Source organism: Giraffa tippelskirchi, chromosome 5, assembly GCF_054371585.1.
Source record: "Giraffa tippelskirchi isolate mGirTip1 chromosome 5, T2T-mGirTip1v1.2.pri, whole genome shotgun sequence".
NCBI classification, from domain to species: Eukaryota; Metazoa; Chordata; class Mammalia; order Artiodactyla; family Giraffidae; genus Giraffa; species Giraffa tippelskirchi.
In genome coordinates, this window is record NC_137279.1 from 151,829,014 (window position 1) to 151,851,370 (window position 22,357).

The 22,357-nt window shown below is 38.4% G+C and overlaps 1 long non-coding RNA gene across 5 annotated transcripts in view; it reads right to left on the bottom strand.

The window, feature by feature from the left end:
- Positions 1-22,357, bottom strand: part of LOC145506337 (uncharacterized) — a 788,916-nt gene that overhangs the window by 499,499 nt on the left and 267,060 nt on the right. For 2 of the 5 annotated variants that reach the window (XR_014053773.1, XR_014053774.1), the window contains 2 exons: positions 19,473-19,529; positions 15,775-15,909 (listed from right to left, as the gene is read on the bottom strand). The exons of 1 other annotated variant lie outside the window; for it this stretch is intronic. This is a non-coding gene — a long non-coding RNA (uncharacterized LOC145506337). Of the gene's footprint in view, positions 1-15,774; positions 15,910-19,379; positions 19,436-19,472; positions 19,530-22,357 lie in introns of all 5 variants that reach the window. 2 more of the 5 variants (XR_014053777.1, XR_014053775.1) reach the window with 2 other exon arrangements.

Sequence of the window (22,357 nt, forward strand, 5' to 3'; positions counted from 1 at the left end):
TCACTCCATTCCTAGGTTTATATTCACTTTACCTGAACAGAGATCTGATTGGCTTAACTGGGAGTCAAAAACAAAATCTCTGCCTAGGACGTTGCACTGAATTGGTTTGACCTTAAGGAAACCACTTAATGAAGTGATTACCATGCATGATGAACAAAGTTGCTCCAGTGATTGTTTGTAGCTCTGAAATTATAATCTAAATAGAATTTTAGGCCGTTTACACATTTCATGGTTGTCTTAAGAAACCTCCTGAATGTTTCTTTGGCTATTTTCCCAAACCTTTTTCTAAACTGTGCTGTATTGAGAGGCTCAAAACAGTTTAGTTTTATTTTCCTCTGAAATGGTTTTCTTTGTGAAATCTGAAATGTGGTCAAAATAAAGTAAAGAGGGATCTGACCTCTAAAATGGAAAGTTTCTCTTACTGTAAAAGCCAATAACAAAAAGTAGGTGGGAAAGAGAAGACGGAATCTCATTTTATGTTTGGATTTCAGCTCTCAAACTGTATGCTTCTGCCAGGTGGCCATCCCCCGATACTTGTTTGCTGTCCTACATAGTAAAGGGATTAGTCGCTCTTTGGGCCAGTTTAGACTTTCCTACAACAGTTTAATGAAAAGAGAACATCAGGCAAAAGGCAGGATAAGCTTTTCTCATTCTCTCTTTCCTCTTCTACCCAAAGAAAAAGGATATTAGTCAGATTCCAAGTCACCAGTTGGGAGGCATTTACAATGACAGGTCACTGTACATCAAAATATGAATCAATGAGTGTGATTCTTTTTTTTTTTTTTTTTTTTTTTACAAATTTAAATTACTTTTTTTTTTAATAACACTCATCTATAATATACCAGGAGAAGGCAATGGCACTCCAGTACTCTTGCCTGGAAAATCCCACGGATGGAGGAGCCTGGTAGGCTGCAGACCATGGGGTCGCTAAGAGTTGGAAACGACTGAGCGACTTCACTTTCCCTTTTCACTTTTATACATTGGAGAAGGAAATGGCAACCCACTCCAGTGTTCTTGCCTGGAGAATCCCAGGGACGGGGGAGCCTGGTGGGCTGCCGTCTATGGGGTCACACAGAGTCGGACACGACTGTAGCGATTTAGCAGCATACTATACCAAAGGGCTTCCCTAGTGGCTCAGACAGTAAAGAATCTGCCTGCAATGCAAGAGATCCAAGACTGATCCCTGGGTTGGGAAGGGAGAAGGAAATGGCAACCCCAGAGAAGGAAATGGCAACCCACTTCAGTATTCTTGCATGATAAATCCCATGGACAGAGGAACTTGGCAGGTTACAGTCCATGGAGGTTACAAAGAGTCGGACACGACTGAGTGACTAATATACTTCCAATGGTAGAAAGGTTGATATACAAGACTACTGAGATGGAAAAGACCATTTTACTTAGGAAAATCACAGAAAGGATACATTTTGTTTTAAGGAAGGAAGGAATGAAATTCTGATAGGTTGAAGGGAAAGAGATAAAAAGGCAGAGAATAAAATGGAAGAACTACATTTAGAAAATAGTATATAGTAAGGAAAGCAAGGATAGATGTCACGAAGTTAATATTAGAACACTGCTGTGGCCCGACAGTAAAGCACCTTGAAGACCAGAGAGGTATTTTTACTTTGCTCCCTCACTTCCTCCCTCTTTTCATGAGGACTAGGAGTCAATCTAAGGTTTTTGAACAGGGATGTAATATGATAGAAGTTGGCCTGTAAAAAAGTCAACCCAGCAGCATTCTTTATGATGGTCTAGAGAAGGGAAAGATAGAAAGAGGGATCCACAGTCCAGTGACAAAGTGATAAAGACCTTGAACTAGAGTGATGGTGGTGTGGATGACAAGAAGACATGTGAAAGATACTAGGTGAGAATGAGAATCCACAAGACTTGGTGATTAACAGAGCATCGATGTCTTTGTCAACACTGTTATTGTTTGTTTTTTGTATTCCTCTTTTATTAATACAACCACTGAAGCAAAGTGATCTGTGACATTTTATCACCTGCAAAGCTCAGCCCTGTCTCTGGTATTCTCTCTTCTGCACCTTTTCTCTGGACTGTAAGCCTATTTTCTGGCTGACACACATGTTCTTATCTCTTCCTCTCTCAACGTATTTACAGACAAAAGATGACTGTGGCCTTTGCCTGTTCAGGGCAGGTCCAGGGCAAGATAAGATACTAGGGGAGATGGTAGAGATAGGCAGACCCCAGGTCAGACTACCTACTTTAGCAGAGCTTATGAGATTTCTGCCTGGAAGACAGTCTAACTTATTAAAACTGAAGTATGAGTTTATTTCTCTTTGTTAATATTCTTATTTGTATATTTATTTCTTCAATAATATCTATTGATGAAGATGTCTAATGTGGACTGAGACACAATGGTATATGAAGACCTGACGCTTGACCTTGGGGACTTTACAATTCTGTGGAAGATACAAAAATCAGTGGAATGTAGAAAGATAATATTTTGAAAGATAACCAAATGTTTCTTCCCCAAATCATCTTTGTTGCCCTGGGAAAGTATGAATCAGCTTGAAGAAAAGGTAAATTAAGTTTCTGAATGGGTTTTTTAAGCTCACTGCAGGTACAGATGTCTTGAAAGCTAATTGAAACAAAGTTCAAAAAAACACTTGACCTTGAATATCAAGAGGAGGCAAAATCTTAAAGAGGTGGGTGCCAAGTTTATCCATAGCTGTTTACTGGAAAGGCAACCAGAGAAGACACAGCTCTCATCTGGATCATCTGGATCTTTCATCCAGTTTTCATTGAAACTGGGAGAGAAAGCAAGAGAGTGAGCCTGTGGTTGGTATGGATTGCTGAGAAAGGACCCCTGGCTCAGACTCCTTCTCAGACAAAATCATAAATAAGCCAGACTACAGCAGGGCCTCACCTCCTCTACTTCATTCTGAGAAGAAGGCAAGGCTTATAGGAAAACAAAATTCTATCATGACATCACAGCCCTGCTGTAGCTGTGGTTGAGTGAGGTGTCCTAGGTATTGAACCTTAAGGCAGCTCACAGAGCACAGAAGATCCCAGCAGGATATAGAAAACCAACTAAGTTTGAAAGCAACCTCAACTGGCTGCAACCAAGAGAAAATCAAGTCTTAAAAACAGATCAGCAGGCCCCTGGGGTGAAAATGAGGATTAGACAAAGGTCATGAATGTGGCAATCAGAAGTCACAGCAGGATCAGGTATAGTCAGCAGGCCTTCAGGGTAAAAATGAGGAAGATACACAGGACATGAATGTAGCAATCAGAGCTCATGGCAGGATCAGGTGCAGCAGCAGGAAGTGCCAGCACAGGAAGGAACAAAGAAGAGCAGGCAGATATCAGCACAGGTCAAAGAGAGTAGAGAACCATTATGAAGAAGGTACCCCATTCCTTCTCAGGTCCAGGAACTCATATCCTCCTAAGAGAAGGGAAGGAGCGGAGGGAGGGAAAACTCATGAGCTGAAAGAGTAGTATTTATCCCAAAGAGAATGAGAAAAACATCTGAAAGCGACCTGTGACACTATGAATAGAAATAGAATCCCAAGAACTAAACCCTGTTGAACAAAATAAAGGAAATCATATCTTTGTACACATTTGTACTTTGTAACTAGTAAAGTTCATAAAAGCACAATTTATATTTACAAATTGTGAAAAACACTGTAAAGAAAAAGGACAGGGTGTCACACAAGTATACAATAGGTCTATGAAAAGTCTTCCCCATGGAGTTGACCTTTCAGATGAGACTTCAAGAATGTATAGGCATGAAATACTTAACAGTTAAGCAGAAGAAGAGATCAGCACTCTAGACACATGGAACAGCAAGTGCAAAGGTGCCAAAGACAGGAGTGAGCATGAGATGTTCACAGAAAAGAAAGTCAGCCAAGAAGGCTGCATAAAGGAGAGTGTGGAGATGTATGAGACTTGGTTGTGGACTTGGGAGTACAGGGAAGATGAACAGAAACCAGACCCCATAGGAACTTGTAAGCCATGTTGAGAATGATGAGACCCCTTTGAAGCATTTCAAGTGGGAGAGTGACACCATCATATCTGTCTTACAAACACTATTCTACCAAAATGTGGGAAATGGATTACAGGTGGGCAAGAATAAAAATATGGAGATCATTTAGGGGGCAAGTGCAGAGGGGAAGAAATGGGAGGTGGAAAAATCTAGATAAATATGACAAATAAATCAAATGTTAACAATCAAAAGAACTTATAAAAATGAATTGCAAATGAAAGTGGGGAAAAGGCACAAAGGACTCAATAAGGAGAATGGTTGTAGTCATATTTGGGTACTACTATACATCTTAGTAGTATAAGCTCATTTCACATGCTAACTAATGCTCAAAATTCTCTAAGCCAGACTTCAACAGTACATGAACCGTGAACTTCCAGATGTTCAAGCTGGATTTAGAAAAGGCACAGGAACCAGAGATCAAATTGCCAACATCGGCTGGATCATCAAAAAAGTAAGTGGGTAGGGAGTTCCAGAAAAACATCTACTTCTGCTTTATTGACCAAGCCAAAACCTTTGACTGTGTGGATCACAACAAACTGTGGAAAATTCTTCAAGAGATGGGAATACCAGACCACCTGACCTGCCTCCTGAGAAATCTGTATGCAGGTCAAGAAGAAACAGTTAGAACTGGACATGGAACAACAGACTGGGTCCATATCGGGAAAGCAGTACATCAAGGCTGTATCTTGTCACCCTGCTTATTTAACTTATATGCAGAGTACATCAAGTAAAATCCCGGGCTAGATGAAGCACAAGGTGGAATCAAGATTGCTGGGAGAAATATCAATAACCTCAGATATTCAAATGACACCACCCTTATGGCAGAAAGGGAAGAACAACTAAAGAGCCTCTTGATGAAAGTGAAAGAAGAGAGTGAAAAAGTTGGCTTAAAACTCAGCATTCAGAAAACTAAGATCATGGCATCCGGTCTCATCACTTCATGGCAAATAGATGGGGAAACAATGGAAACAATGAGAGACTTTATTGTCTTGAGCTCCAAAATCACTGCAGATGGTGACTGCAGCCATGAAAATAAAAGAAAATTGCTCCTTGGAAAAAGAGCTAGAGAGCATATTTAAAAAGTAGAGGTATTACTTTTGCCAACAAAGGTCCATCTAGTCAAAGCTTTGGTTTTTCCAGTAGTCATGTATGGATGTGAGAGTTGGACTATAAAGAAAGCTGAGCGCCGAAGAATTGATGGTTTTGAACTGTGGTGTTGGAGAAGACTCTTGAGAGTCCCTTGTATTGCAAGGAGATCCAGCCAGTCCATCCTAAAGGAAATCAGTCCTGAAAATTCATTGGAAGGACTGATGCTGAAGCTAAACTGCAATACTTTGGCCACCTGATGAGAAGAACTGACTCATTGGAACAGACCCTGATGCTGGGCAAGATTGAAGGCAGGAGAAGAAAAGGACTACAGAGGGTGAGATGGTTGGATGGCATCACCGACTGGAAGGACAAGAGTTTGAGTAAACTCCCGGAGTTGGTGATGGACAGGGAAGCCTGGCATGCTGCAGTCCATTAGGTCACAAAGACTTGTCAGACACAACTGAGTGACTGAACTGAACTGAACTGATACAGTTCAGTAATATTACTATCAAAATCACTTAATTCTCTTTCAATACGTAAGTCATTAAGCCTGAGAAGAATGGGAAACAATATCATGAATTATACTACACATGACTTTCTAAATAAAAACAGTTCATAGTTCAAAGTTTTAAAAGCACTTTACCTAAAGAATGCTTTAAAACTAATGAAGCTAAAACTAATCACTTGTCTTAGTTAATCAAGCATTTAAAAGCTAGTTTTAAATTTACAGGTCATTTTTTGATAATTTCCATTTTATTTCTGTTCTATTACCTAAACCGAGAGTAGCCCACACATACATACACACAGAAACCCTAAAATACGTAGATTCATCATATATAGAGATAATCTCATTGCTCTTTTTTTTTTCCCCTTGGCCTTCCCCCTGGTTTCACTTGACCCATTTATTTGTTTACTCAAACTTTAAGAACATAAATATGCACAAATGAAACACAATACTCTGTTTCTTGTCAATGTTCAGGAAATGGACTGCATGCTTTCAGAGCTTTTCTCTTTGAAAAAGTTGGAAAATAGACACATCTGTGGGGTAACAAAGAAGCACACATTAAAAATTCTGTGCTTGTCTAGACATAATCAAACTCATTTCACAGTAGGTGTTAAATACTTCTAATTAAAGTAATTTAAGAAAATTTTTAAAAATTCAAGAATGGTAGCAAAATGTTAATTCAAAAATCAAAATTCTTATTTTCCCCAAGCTCCACTTTGGTCTCCACAGTAACCAAACGGTTACTGGTCTGACTCTGCTAAATAATTATATATAATCAATAAGCAAATATATATATATATATATAATATATATATATAATCCCACAATATAAACATAGTTATATAAATATAAACCAAACTTGTATATATTTTATATAGATATATGTAGGTATATATGAGAAATATTGACAGAGGTAACTGATCTTTTTTTTATGTAGCATGCTATCTAACCTATTCTTTCTTCTCCAAGTTTCCTCACATCTCTTCTTTGTCAAAGTTTCCTAATCAACAAAGATTGATCTTTTCCAGGTGGCTTTGACACTTCCAAGGAACGTTTCAGTAGGCATGATGGACTAGAAAGAGAAAGTGAACTGCTTCTCACAAAGAGGGTAGGCTACAGAATTTGACATACTGTGATGTCACTTGCCAAAAGTGGATAAATTACATGACTTCCCTCCCATTAGACAGGATAGCCACACTTCCTTTTATCTGAGCTAAAGAATTGCTGCCTGAAAGCATTTATCTGATGATAACACTGCACAGTAAAGCAGAGATGACTCCAAAGAATAGATCTGTCTGCCACCATTCCAGCTCGTCCCTTTGTTTCAGCTATGTATCACTGCAACTCCTTTTCACAGTTAAACAAAAACACACCCTTTCAGGTCCTCCTTAAGTTTATCTTTTCTTGATCTCAAACCAGGAAAAAAAAAAGATTGACACGATCATGTTTCCAGTGTTCCATTTAGAACAAAATCACTGTAAAAAAATGAAAAAAAAAATACTTAAGAGGACTGGGAATAAAGAGAGAGTGAAAGAGAGGGAGACAGAGATAGGAGAAAAAGGTGAAATGAAAAGTAAGCTTGAGGCAATATGGTACAGAATTTTAATTCACCTTGAGGATTACTCATTTCAAAGCTTTGGAGAATTTTCTCAGACAATCTTATACAATTTCCTTCTATTACAATATTAGAAAGTTAGATGTAGTTCTATCATAGAACCTGATGACTTGGAAGATTAGTTTGCTTTTCTAGACTATTGATCAGAGGAATCTTTTGGGGAAGCAGGACTAAGTTTTTATCTGAACTCCAGTTAACTTTTTCATCAGTATCAATGGTATATACCTTCTGATAGCAATTCCTAGGGTGTAAATGAGATGGCCACTTCACTCCTCAATTTTGCACAAGTTTGTGCAAATACTTCGGTTTTCACTGTTTAGTCATTTTAACTCCCACAATTCAGTAACAGTGTAAAACTTTACTTCATCTCAATTGTCTACTAGGTTAGGCTAGATTATAGTGTTATAACAAACAGTCCCAAAATGTCAGTAGCTTTATAGTAACAGTTTTATTTCTTGCTCATGGAATATGTTTAGTGTGGGTTGGTAGGCGAAGCTTTGTTCTTGATAAATATTCAAGAACCCAAACTGGTGGAGATTCACCATATTAAAATGCTACCACTGCAACAAGAAGTCTTGAGGTTTGTACCAGCAGGGGAAATGACAGAACTGAACCATTAAATCCTGGAAGTGACATTGGACAATTTTGCTCACATTTATTGGCTTTAAAAGGGTAGAGAAGTGAAATCCTCCATGTTCCAGAAAGCAAAGGAGATTCCAAAATTGATGTATAAAGTCTACTGTATCCCTTCTTCCCTGGAATAGGGTATTTGGGGTTATAGCTTGTAGAGGGTAGATCCTAGGATGGCTCCCATGATTTCTGCCCTCTGGTGTTCATGCCCTGTATGTACTTTGACCCCCACCCCACCTCCACCAGTGCCGTTTCACTTTGGGTGGGATCTTTGTATTCATTTGATAGAGATGCACCTGGGGAAAAAAATGAAAAAAAAAACAACAAAACATAAACTGGGTGGCTTAAACAAAATACTTTTTTTCAAAATTCCTGGAGATTATAAATCTGAGACCAAGATATTGATCAAAAATTGATTTCTTCTGAGCCTTCTCCTTGCATTGTAGATGGCCATCTTCTCTGTCTGTAAGTCTTTCCTCTACATGTTTGTGTTCTAATATCCTCTTCTTCTAAGGACGTTAATCACTGGATTAGCCCCCTGCCCCCTCCACCCAATGAGATTCCCTGGTGGCTGAGAGGGTAAAGAGACTCCTAGCAATGCAGGAGACCTGGGTTCAATCCCTGGGTTGGGAAGATCCCCTGGAGAAGGAAATGGCAACCCACTCCAGTATTCTTGCCTGGAGAATCCCCATGAACAGAGGAGCCTGGCAAGCCACAGTCCATGAGGTCTCAGAGTTGGAAATAATTGAGCACTTTCACTTTCACTTTCTTTCCTCCCAGTGACCTCATTTAGGCTTAATTACCCTCTTTAAAAGTCCTTTCTCTAAATATAGTCACAATCTGAGGTACAGAAAGCTGAAGAATTCAACATATAAATTTTGAAGAAGAGAGTGAAGGGAGAGGCTTAATTACCCTCTTTAAAGGTCCTATCTCTAAATATAGTCACAATCTGAGGTACTGAAAGCTAAAGAATTCAACATATAAATTTTGGAGAAGAGAGTGAAGCGAGAGGGCATATAATTCAGCCCATGAACACCTGTGACTTGCTTCTAGTCAATAGAATATGACAAAAGAGAAGACTTTTATGAATAAAATTCATTTCTCAACTCAGTTGATTTTCAGTTAATCAAAGGGGAAACTACCCCTGCATGGGGCAGAACTAGCCAGGCCTAAGACATTGGAAAGGGGACTGGGTCTTTGTAGGGAGAGAAACTCTCCCTAGGGACTACATGACACTGGAGAGGTCTGTGTAGCAGAAACTGTGGGTGGCCTCCAGGATCTGAGCACAGCCTCCAGCCAACAGTCAGCAAAATGCTAGGGCCCTCAGTCATAGAGATGCGAGGAAATGATTTCTGCGAACAGCCTCGACAAGCTTGGAGGTGGATTCCACTGCTACCAAGCTTCCAGATGATAATGCAGCCCCCCCCAGCCAGCAACTTGCTTACAGCATCGTAAGATCTGAGCGGAAAACCCAGATAAACCACATGCAGATTCCTGACCCTGGAAACTGTGAGATAATAAATATGTGTTGTTAAAGAAATAAGTGTTATCACTAGATCTGTGATAAGTTGCTATCAAACACTAGAAATGAATACAGAGCTAGACTGACTTCATTAACATTTGAGGTATGTGTTCAGTTGCTCAGTCGTGTTCAACTCTTTGAGACCCTATAGATTGTAGCCTGCCAGGTCCCTATGTCCACGGAATTTTCCAAGCAAGAATACTGGAGTAGGTTACCATTTCCTCTTCCAGGGGATCTTCCCAATCCAGGAATCGAACACACATCTCTTGAATCTCCTGCATTGGCAGGTGGATTCTTTACCTCTAGCACCACCTGTGATATCAGACACTGATAAGAGAAATGTGTGTTTATGTGTTTTAAATAACCCCATTCCCAGTTATTGTGATGTCTTTATCATTGTTTACTCTTTGCCTTATTTTTCTCTCATGGTAACTTGTTTGTGTGTACATGCATGTGTGTGTGTGTGTGTGTGTGTGTGTATTAAAGCAGAAAATATTTTATTAAACTCTACCACTAGCCTGTCATGTAGCATTCAGTAAGCAACTTGATTGCAATTCACTCTCCCTGTTTTTGTGTATATAGCTAGAAAAGCTGCTGCCAAACAAAGCCAGTAGAACGTTTGGAAAGGATTAGCTTTCAGAAATTACATCTTGCTACCTAACTGTCATTTTCTAGATGTAACAAAATCCAGTATTCTTTGGGTTTATGATAGAAGCACCAAGGAACTAGATCCTTGCAAAAAGTTTCAGTTCAGTTCAGTTCAGTCGCTCAGCTGTGTCCGACTCTTTGCAACCCCATGAACCGCAGGACACCAGGCCTCCCTGTCCATCACCAACTCATGTCCATTGAGTTAGTGATGCCGTCTAACCATCTCATCCTCTGTCATCCCCTTCTCCTCCCACCTTCAATCTTTCCCAGCCTCAGGGTGTTTTAGGCAAATAATAAAGTTATATGACACTGGTGCTTTGGCAAAGTATAAATCTGGAAACTTTATATTATTTCTGGTTTTAACAAAAGCATTTTAGACTCTTTTGAAACACTGTCTGGCATAACACATGGCTGTACATGTTTGTCAAAAAATAAATGGGCTTTATGTTTTTCATTTCTAATTGCATTGATTAGAGCCCTCAACCTTTTTTCCTTGATGAATATGGGTAAAGGTGTGTCAATTTTGTTTATCATTTCAAAGAACCAACTTTTAGCTTCACTGATATTTTCTATTGTTTGCTTGTTTTTTTACTTCATTAATTTCTGCTCGATTTTTATGACTTACTACCTACTAACTTTGGGTTTTGTTTCTCCTCAGTTCAGTTCAGGTGAGTTCAGTCGCACAGTTGTGTCCGAATCTTTGCGACCCCATGAACCGCAGCACGCCAGGCCTCCCTGTCCATCACCAACTCCCGGAGTACACCCAAACCCATGTCCATGGAGTCGATGATGCCATCCAACCATCTCATCCTCTGTCATCCCCTTCTCCTCCTGCCCTCAATCTTTCCCAGCATCAGAGTCTTTTCAAATGAGTCAGCTCTTCGCATCAGGTGGCCAAAGTATTGGAGTTTCAGCTTCAACATCAGTCCTTCCAATGAACACCAAGGACTGATCTCCTTTGGGATGGAATGCTTGGATCTCCTTGCAGTCCAAGGGACTCTCAAGAGTCTTCTCTAACACCACAGTTCAAAAGCATCAATTCTTCGGAGCTCAGCATTCTTTATAGTCCAACTCTCACATCCATACATGACCACTGGAAAAACCATAGCCTTGACTAGATGGATCTTTGTTGGCAAAGTAATGTCTCTGCTTTTTAATATGCTATCTAGGTTGGTCATAACTTTCCTTTCAAGGAGTAAGTGTCTTTTAATTTCATGTCTGCAATCACCATCTGCAGTGATTTGGGAGCCCAGAAAAATAAAGCCAGCTACTGTTTCCACTGTTTGCCCATCTATCTTCCATGAAGTAATGAGACTGGATGCCATGATCCTACCTTTCTGAATGTTGAGCTTTAAGCCAACTTTTTCACTCTCCTCTCACACTTTCATCAAGAGGCTCTTTAGTTCTTCACTTTCTGCAATAACATGGTGTCATCTGCATATCTGAGGTTATTGATATTTCCCCAGCAATCTTGATTCCACCTTGTGCTTCCTCCAGCCCAGTGTTCTCATGATGTACTCTGAATATAAGTTAAATAAGCAGGGTGACAATATACAGCCTCGACGTACTCCTTTTCCTATCTGGAACCAGTCTGTTGCTCCATGTCCAGTTCTAACTGTTGCTTCCAGATCTGCATACAGATTCCTCAAGAGGCAGGTCAGGTGGTCTGGTATTCCTATCTCTTTCAGAATTTTCCACAGTTTATTGTGATCCACACAGTCAAAGGCTTTGGCATAGTCAATAAAGCAGAAGTAGACGTTTTTCTGGAACTCCTGTGCTTTTTTGATGATCCAGCAGATGTTGGCAATTTGATCTCTGGTTCCTCTGCTTTTTCTAAAACCAGCTTGAACATCTGGAGGTTCATGGTTCACGCAATGCTGAAGCCTGCCTTGGAGAATTTTGAGCATTACTTTACTAGTGTGTGAGATGAGTGCAACTGTGAAGTAGTTTGAGTATTATTTGGCATTGCCTTTCTTTGGGATTGGAATGAAATCTGATCTTTTCCAGTCCTGTGGCCACTGCTGAGTTTTCCATATTTGCTGGTATATCGAGTGCAGCACTTTCACAGCATCATCTTTCAGGATTTGAAATAGCTCAACTGGAATTCCATCACCTCCACTAGCTTTGTTCATAGTGATGCTTTCTAAGGCCCACTTGACTTCACATTTCAGGATGCCTGGTTCTAGGTGAGTGATCACACCATTGTGATTATCTGGGTAGTGAAGATCTTTTCTGTACAGTTCTGTGTATTCATTTTTTTTAAAATAAATTTATTTATTTTAGTTGGGGGCTAATTACTTTACAATATTGAAGTGTATTCTTGCCATCTCTTCTTAATATCTTCTGCTTCTGTTAGGTCCATACCATTTCTGTCCTTTATTGAGCCCATCTTTGCATGAAATGTTCCCTTGGTATCTCTAATTTTCTTGAAGAGGTCTCTAGTCTTTCCCATTCTATTGTTTTCCTCTATTTCTTTCCATTGATCGCTGAGGAAGGCTTTCTTATCTCTCCTTGCTATTCTTTGGAACTCTGCATTCAAATGGGTATATCTTTCCTCTTCTCCTTTGCTTTTCACTTCCTGTCTTTCACAGCTATCTGTAAGGGCTCCTCAGACAGCCATTTTGCTTTTTTGCATTTCTTTTTCTTGGGGATGGTCTTCATTCCTGTCTCCTGTACAAAGTCACGAACCTCCATCCATAGTTCATCAGGCACTCTGTCTATCAGATCTAGTCCCTTAAACCTATTTCTCACTTCCACTGTGTAGTAATAAGGGATTTGATTTAGGTCATACCTAAGTAGTCTAGGGGTTTTCCCCACTTTCTTCAATTTCAGTATGAATTTGGCAATAAAGAGTTCATGATCTGAGCCACAGTCAGCCCCTGGTCTTGTTTATGCAGACTGTATAGAGCTTCTCCATCTTTGGCTGCAAAGAATATAATCAATCTTATTTCGGTGTTGACCATCTGGTGATGTCCACGTGTAGAGTCTTCTCTTGTGTTGTTGGAAGAGGGTGTTTGCTATGACCAGTGTGTTCCCTTGGCAAAACTCTATTATTTCCTTTTTGATTTCTTCAGTGACCCACCAGATGTTTAGCAATACTGTTTAACCTCCACGTGTCTGTGTTTTTTACAGTTTTTTTCTTGTAGTTGATTTCTAATCTTAGAATGTTGTGGTCAGAAAGATGATTGATATGATTCCAATTTTCCTAAATTTGCTGAGGCTCACTTTGTGGCCCAGCATGTAATCAATCCTGGAGAATGTTCCATGCACACTTGAGAAGAATGTGTATTCTACTGCTTTTGGATGAAATGCTCTATAAAAAGCAATTAAAGGGATCATAAGATACTACTACAAGCAACTATATGCCAAAAAAATGGGCAAACTAGAAGAAATGGACAAATTCTTAGAAATGTACAATCTTCCAAGCCTGAACCAGAAATAAATAGAAAATATGAACATACCAATCACAGGTACTGAAATTAAAACTGTGATTAAAAAGCTCATATTTCTGAAACTCTTCCAAAAAATTATAGAGGAAAGAATGGTCCTAAACTCATTCTATGAGGCCATCATCCCCCTGACACCAAAACCAGATAAAGGTACCACAAGAAAAGAAAATCACAGGCCAATATCACTGATAAACATAGATACAAAATTCCTCAACAAAATACTAGCAAGCCAAATCCAACAATACATTAAAAAGATCATATACCAAAAAAAAAAAAAAAATCATACACTGTGATCAAGTGGGGTTTAACCCAAGGAAGTGAGGATTTTTCAATATCCATAGATCAATGTCATACACCATATGGACAAATTGAAGAATAAAAACCATATGATTATCTCAATACAGAAAATACTTTTGACAAAATTCAACATCCATTTATGATAAAAACTCTCCAGAGTGTGAACACAGAGGGAAAAGACTCAAAATAATAAAGACCATATATGAAAAACCTACAGTAAAGATCACATTCAATGTGAAAATTAAAAGTATTTGCTCTACAATCAAGAACAAGACAAGGATGTCCACTCTCACCACTTTTATTCAACATAGTTTTGGAAGTCTTAGTTATGGAAATCAGAGAAGAAAAAGAAACAAAAGATCCAAACTGAAAAAGAAAAAGTAAAACTGTCACTGTTTGCTGATGACATGATAATATACATAGAAAATCCTAAAGATTTTAGCAGGAAACTACAAGAGCTCATTGACGAATTCAGTAATGTTTCAGGATACAGAATTAATAGATAAAAATCTGTTGCATGTCTACACACTAACAACAAAATATCAGAAATAGAAATTAAAGAAACAATCCCATTTACCATCACATCAAAAGGAATAAAATACACAGAAATAAACCCACCTAAGGAAAGAAAATATACAGACTCTAAAAAGTAAGATTTTGGAAAGAAATAAAGATGACACAAAGATGGAAAGATATACCAAGTTCTTGGTTTAGAAGAACAAACTTTTTCAAAATGATGATACTACTCAAGGCAATTTACAGATTCAGTGCACTCCTTATCAAATTACCAATGGTATTTTTTACAGAATTAGAATAAAAAGTCTTAAAATTTGTATGGAAACACAAAAGACCCTGAATAGCCAAAGCAGTCTTGAGAAAGGGTAACACAGCTGGAGGAATTGAGTCTCTGACTTCAGACTATATTACAAAGTTATAGTCATCAAAATAGTATGGTATTGTTATAAAAACAGAAATATAGATCAAAGAAACAGGATATAAATTCCAGAGATAAACCCACATATCTATAGTCATCTAATCTCTGACAAAGGAGGAAAGACTGTACAATGGAGAAAAGACAATCGCTTCAATAAATGGTACTGTGAAAACTGGACAGCTACATGTAAAAAAAAAAAAAATCAGAACATTCTTTAACACTACACACAAAAATAAACTCAAAATGGATTAAAGACCTAAGTGCAGGAACAGATATAATACCCTTAGAGGAAAAAATAGGCAAAATACTCTTTGACATAAATCACAGCAATAGCTTTTTCAAGCCATCTCTTAAAGTAATGGAAATAAAAAACAAAATTAAACAAACACGACTTAATTAAACTCAAATGCTTATGAACAGCAATGAAAACCATAAACAAAACAAAAAGACAACCCACAGAACAGGTGAAAATATTTGCAAATGATGCAACCAGCAAAGAATTATTGCCCAAAATTTACAAACAGCTCATGCAGCTCAATTAAAAAAAAAAAAATCAAACAATGCATGGACATTTCTCCAAAGAAGACATATAGATGGCCAAGAGGCACATGAAAAGCTACTCAACCATCACTAATTATTATAGAAATGAAAATCAAACTACAATGAGATATCACCTCATGCCAGCCAGAATGGCCATCATCAAAATATTTACAAACAATAAATGCTACAGAAGGTGTGGAAAAAAGGGAACCCTCTTACACTGTTGCTAAAAATGTAAATTGGACAGCCAGTATGGAAAATAGTATGGGGATTCCTTAAAAAACTAAAAATAGAGCTACCAATGACCCAGCAATCCTAATCCTGCACATATATCTGGAGAAAAACATGGTTCAAAAGGACACATGCACCCCAATATTCATTGCAGTGCTGTTTACAATTGCCAAGACATGGAAGCAACCTAAATGTCCATCAGCAGACGAATAGATAAAGAAGGTATAGAGTTTGTGTGTGTGTGTGTGTGTATATATATATTTACAAAAACGAAACAGACTCACAAACCTAGAGAATGAACTTATACTTACCATGGAATAAGTCTGAAGAGTGAGGCATAGATTGAGAGTTTGAGATTGACAAGTACACAATGTTATATTTAAAATCATAATCAACAAGGACATACTGGAGAGCACAGGGAACTCTCCTCAATATTTTGTAATAACCTAAAGGAGAAAAGAATTTAAAAATGAATAAATACATGTATATGTATAACTGAATCACTTTCCTGCACACTTGAAACTAACACAACATTGTTAATCAACTATAAGTCAATATAAAATTTAAACATTTTAAATAAATAAATAGGCTTTAAATACAATTCTCTAGAATAGTCATTTACGTATTTAGTAAACAGTTTTGAATGCCTACTGTTATGTGAGCTGTGTGCTGAGGGAAAAAAATGGGGAAAAGTAGAATGGAAGAAAGGAAGAAACAAGACTAGAAAGGAAATCAAAAAAGTTACAAAAGAAGACCCATGAATTTATCCAATGAATAGAAAATTGCTGGTCTCAGCTAAAGTGAGGAGATAAGGTAAAAGGAATTCAATGTAGAGGACATCACAGGAGCAAAAATTCTGAGGCATATATGTGACTGATTTGTTCTGAGATGGGGTGTAGTTTAATATGCTGGCAGAATTGTCTGGAAGAAGCCAGGAACTGGAATTTTCCAGGTCAGATTTTGTTCATAGATGGGTTATGCTTTAACTGCACAATGGTTATTAAAATCTTTAATTAGCTGACTACATTGAAAAGAACTTAATATATAGCCCATAATACATGCTACATTCATATTTGCTATTAATATTGAAAAATCAAACTATTTCTGTTAAAACGCTAGGTTTTCAGATTTTTCTAGAAGATGAGAAATAGGGAACCATTGAAGCAATCTACTGGAGATGCTCCTGCAGAGAAAATATGTTGCCTCACAATCAGCACACCCCCATGAGAACCATTCCCAGGACTCACTCTAAGTCATTTCGAACAATTACACGATTCACGGATCCCTGTAAGCATTCGAGTTTTCAAATCCTGGTCAGGCCATCAAGTTCAAGGTTTTTTGTTAACAAAGCGTGCTCCTAAATATTTCTCTGAGGAGTTTGAACTTTTTCATAAATACAGTATAGAACCATGCAGAAACTATAAATTAAGGAATGGCACGATTGTACCTATGTTATATAAGGTTGAACTATATGAAACTGATATATTTTTTTTTTTGCTAGTCAAAAATACCAAAATAGCAATTTCCTTTGGTTCAACCTAAGAGAAGGATTATTCTAGTTACCTATGGTAAATGGAATGGAGAGGGAAGAAACTGAAAGCAGAGCAATCAGGTAGGAAGAAATTATAATCATCTCAGTAAGAAATGATGAAAGCCCAAACTGGGATAATGGCAGTGAAAATGAAGCAAAAGAACTGCGACTATACATAGATACATGAATAAGTGAGACCTATTCTCTTTGACTATCTGGTTTGAACCCTCAGAAAGACGATTCAGAATAACTTGGATTTTTTTGAAATATATTATACATGCTTAGCCTCTTCTCCATGAGGTATATGCTTTAAAAAGATTTGCTCCACTATACTTGATTGAGGATTACTTTTGTTGGAAGCCATTGTTACTTATGAAAATGAGTATGCCCCTCAAATGTGTGGGCACAGACAAATGTTGCAAACTAAAGTAACTTCCAAAGTGAGAGTTCCAAAGAATACCAAGGAGAGATAAGAAAGCCTTCCTAAGTGATCAATGTGAAGAAATAGAGGAAAATACCAGAATGGGAAAAACTAGAGATCTCTTCAAGAAAATTAGAGATACTAAAGGAACATTTCATGCAATGATGGGCAAAATAAAGGAAAGAAATAGTATGGACCAAACAGAAGCAGAAGATATTAAGAAGAGATGGCAAGAATACACAGAAGAACTCACAAAAAATCTTCATCACCCAGATAACCACAATGGTGTGATCACTCACCTAGAGCCAGACATCCTGGAATGCAAAGTCAAGTGGGCCTTAGGAAGCATCACCACGAACAAAGCTAGAGGAGATGATGGAATTCCAGTTGAGCTATTTAAATCCTAAAAGATGATGCTGTGAACGTGCTGCACTCAATATGCCAGCAAACTTGGAAAACTCAGCAGTGGCCACAGGATGGGAAAAATTCAGTTTTCATTCCAATCCAAAAGAAAGGCAATGCCAAAGAACATTTAAACTACTGCACAATTGCACTCATCTCACACGCTAGCAAAGTAATGCTCAAAATTCTCCAAGCCAGACTTCAGCATTACGTGAACTGTGAACTTCCAGATGTTCAAGCTGGATTTGAAAAGGCAGAGAAACCAGAGATCAAATTGCCAGCATCTATTGGATCATCAAAAAAGCAAGAGAGTTCCAGAAAAACATCTATTTCTGCCTTATTGACTACACCAAAGCCACTGTGTGGATCATAACAAACTATGGAAAATTCTGAAAGAGATGGGAATACCAGACCACCTGACCTGCCTTTTGAGAAATCTGTATGCAGGTCAGGAAGCAATGGTTAGAATTGGACATGGAACAACAGACTGGTTCCAACATACTCCAAAAGAGTATGTCAAGGCTGTATACTGTCACCCTGCTTATTTAACTTATATACAGAACACATCAAGTGAGATGCTGGAATGGATGAAGCACAAGCTGGAATCAAGATTGCAGGGAGAAATACCAATAACCTCAGATATGCATATGACAGCACACTTATGGCAGAAAGCAAAGAAGAACTAAAGAGCCTCTTGATGAAAGTGAAAGAAGAGAGTGAAAAAGTTGGCTTAAAACTCAACATTCAGAAAACTAAGATCATGGCATCCGGTCCCATCACTTCATGGCAAATAGATGGAGAAACAATGGAAACAGTGAAAGACTTTATTTTGGGGGGCTCCCAAATCACTGTAGATGGTGACTGTAGCCATGAAATTAAAAGACACTTGCTCCTTGGAAGAAAATCTATGACCAACCTAGACAACATATTAAAAAGCAGAGACATTACTTTGCTAAAAAAGGTCCATCTAGTCAAAGCTTTGGTTTTTCCAGTGGTCATGTATGGATGAGAGAGTTGGACTATAAAGAAAGCTGAGCACCGAAGAATTGACGCTTTTGAACTGTGGTGTTGGAGAAGACTCTTGAGAGTCCCTTGGACTGCAAGGAGATCCAACCAGTCTCTCCTAAAGGAAATCAGTCCTGAATATTCCCTGAAAGACTGATGCTGAAGCTGAAACTCCAATACTTTGGCCACCTGATGCGAAGAACGGACACATTTGAAAAGACCCTGATGCTGGGAATGATTGAAGGCGGGAGGAGAAGGGGACTATAGAGGATGAGATAGTTGGATGGCATCATGACTCAATGGACTTAAGTTTGAGTAAGCTCTGGGAGTTGGTGATGGACAGGGAAGCCTGCTGTATGCAGTCCATGGGATGGCAAAGAGTCGTACATGACTGAGCAACTGAACTAAACTGTGTTTTGTTTTGCTTATAAGCAGAGAGAAAACCATGCTTACCCAAACCATACCACTGGCCCTTGCAGGCCCCCTTGTTGAACATGAATTGATATTATATATTTATTTCCATTTTTTAAGACAGAAAAAATCTTTCCATTCCTCACCTCTCCCATTTACCTCACTCTCAACACCATGTTACAATGGACAGCTCCTTCTTTACCTAGAATATAAAGCATATCCATTACATCTTATAATACCTGAGAGTAGTCAAGGTCTAGAAAGGAAGACAGGTTTTATCTTCTTTCTTGTAGTTACTGGAAGGTAAAGTCATAACAAAAGAATTATTTTAAAAACTGCCTTCAAATGAGATTTTCCCTTAAAAAGCCCACATATTATGTAAGTCAGAGAATAGCTTACCGATATTATGCAAGGTATTTATCCACTCTCTACCTCCATTTTCTCATGTGGAGAAGAAAACTAATAACAGCACCTACCTTAAATGGTTGTTGTAAGTATTAGATGAGTTAATAAATAAAAATATTTAGAATATTGTTTAACATACGGTAAGCATGCAATATAATTTGACCATATAAGAAATCTTTCTTAAGTGAACAGTGCAAAGAAATAGAGGAAATCAACACAATGGGAAAGACTAGAGATCTTTTCAAGAAAATTAAAGATACCAAGGGAACATTTCATGCAAAGATGGGCACAATAAAGGACAGAAACAGCAAGGACCTAACAGAAGCAGAAGATACTAAGAAGAGGTGGCAAGAATACACAGAAGAACTGTAAAAAAAAAGCTCTTAATGACCTGGATAACCATGATGGTGTGATCACTCACCTAGAGCCAGACATACTGGACTGTGAAGTCAAGTGGGCCTTAAGAAGAGTTACTACGAACAAAGCTAATGGAGGTGATGGAATTCGAGTTGAATTATCTCAAATTCTAAAAGATGGTACTGTGAAAGTGTTGCACTCAGTATGCCAGCAAATTTGGAAAACTCAGCAGTGGCCACAGAACTGGAAAATTTCAGTTCTCATTTCAATCTCAAAGAAACACAATGCCAAAGAATGTTCAAACTACCGTACAATTGTTCTCATTTCACATACTAGCAAGGTAATTCTCAAAATCCTTCAAGGTAGGCTTCAATACTATATGAACCAAGAACTTTCAGATGTAGAAGCTGGATTTATAAAAGGCAGAGGAACCAGAGATCAAATTGCCAATATCCACTGGATCATAGAAACAGCAAGGGAATTATGAAAAAATATCTACTTCTGCTTCACTGACTATGAAAGAGAGTGAAAAAGCTGGCTTATTTTCTTGGGCTCCAAAATCACTGTAGACGGTGCCTGCAGCCATGAAATTACAAGATGCTTGCTCCTTGGAAGAAAACCTATAACAAAACTAGATAGCATATTAAAAAGCAGAGACATCACTTTGCTGACAAAGGTCCGTATAGTCAAAGCTATGAAGCCTCCTGTAGCTCAAATGGTAAAGAATCTGCCTGTGGGGCAGGAGACCAACGTTCGATCCCTGGGTTGGGAAGTTTTCTGGAAAAGGGAATGGCAATGCACTCCAGTATTCTTGCTTGGAGAATTCCATGGACAGAGAAGCCTGGAGGGTTACAGTCCATGGGGTCGCAAAGATCGGACACTACTGAGCAGCTAACACACACGTGCTTTTTCCAATAGTCATGTACAGATGTGAGAGTTGGATCTTAAAGAAACCTGAATGCTGAAGAATTGATACTTTTGAATTGTGGTGCTAGAGAAGACTCTTGAGAGTCCCTTGGAGATCCCCTGGAGCAAGGAGATCAAACCAGTTAATCTTAAAAGAAATCAACCTTGAATATTCATCAGAAGGACTGATGCTGAAATTGAAGCTCCAAAAATTTGCCTACCTGATGAGAAAAGCAGATTCATTGGAAAAGACCCTGATGCTGGGGAAAGCTGAGGGCTGGAGGAGAAGTGGGTGACAGAGGATGAGATGGTTGGATGGCATCACTGACACAATGGACACAAGTTTGAGCAATCTCTGGGAGATAATGGAGGACAGGAAAGCTTGGTGTGCTGCAGTTGAAGGGGTCATAAAGAGTCGGACATGAGTTAGAGACTGAACACAACAACATTATTACCATTATTACTTCTAGCAACTTCTTTAATTTATAGATTAATAAATCTGATGCATAGAGAAATAAATTGATTAATACAAGGTGTTCCAGAAAATCAATATCAGAGTCAAAACTAGGACCTAGTGGAGAAGCCCTGAAAGTGGTGGGGAACAAAAATATAAGATTGAAATACTGCAAGTTCCAATGAGTATGAGTTCCAATGAGAATTACAATTCTGATTTACAAGATAGTCAGTCATCAAGATAGGGGGTGACAGTGCTTAGATGGCATATAAATTTACAGTTACATAGGGGTGCAGTTATTGACAATGATAAGGTATAGAGTATAAGCATGGTAGTGTGCAAGGTAAGATAAGATAAAATCATTGCAGGAAAAGATTTAATGGACTGAAATACTATAGTATTGCAACAATCATTACTATGTATATTGAATTCATTAACAATTAAGATAGGATTAGCGCTAGAGAGTGACAATGAGCCAGATAGTAAAATCCTTGAGAAATAAGTGACCCAAGGGTGGTGGATGACTATGGCAAAGTAGAATGATGGGTGGTATAGCCACATGACATGAGAATCAAAGCTGGGTGCTTTTATGGAGGATAAAGGAAAAAGGATGTGAAGGTAGCACAGAGAAATAAGGATATCATCTACCCTACCTTCTGAGTTTATGGTAGGAAGGGTTTAAGCCGTGAAAGAGCCTGTGATTAAAGAAAGATTGGGGAAACACCTGTGAAGAGACAAGTTTCTGTTAGAGCAAGAGAGTAAATAGGTAGCTCACAAACTGTTGAGTTTAAAGATTTGCTGAGGATCAATGTTGAGGTCCAGGGAGCGTGGGGAGAGCTTTGGGAGGCAGAGAGGCTTAGGAAATGGGGAGGGTTCAATAATGAATCAGAAAAGTCATTGAAGATTAGAATTCTGAGTATGAGAAATAGCTGTGGTTTGGGGGATGAATAATTAATCTGGAATAAGGAGCATGAGGAACTAGCCTTGACAATCCCTGGCAGA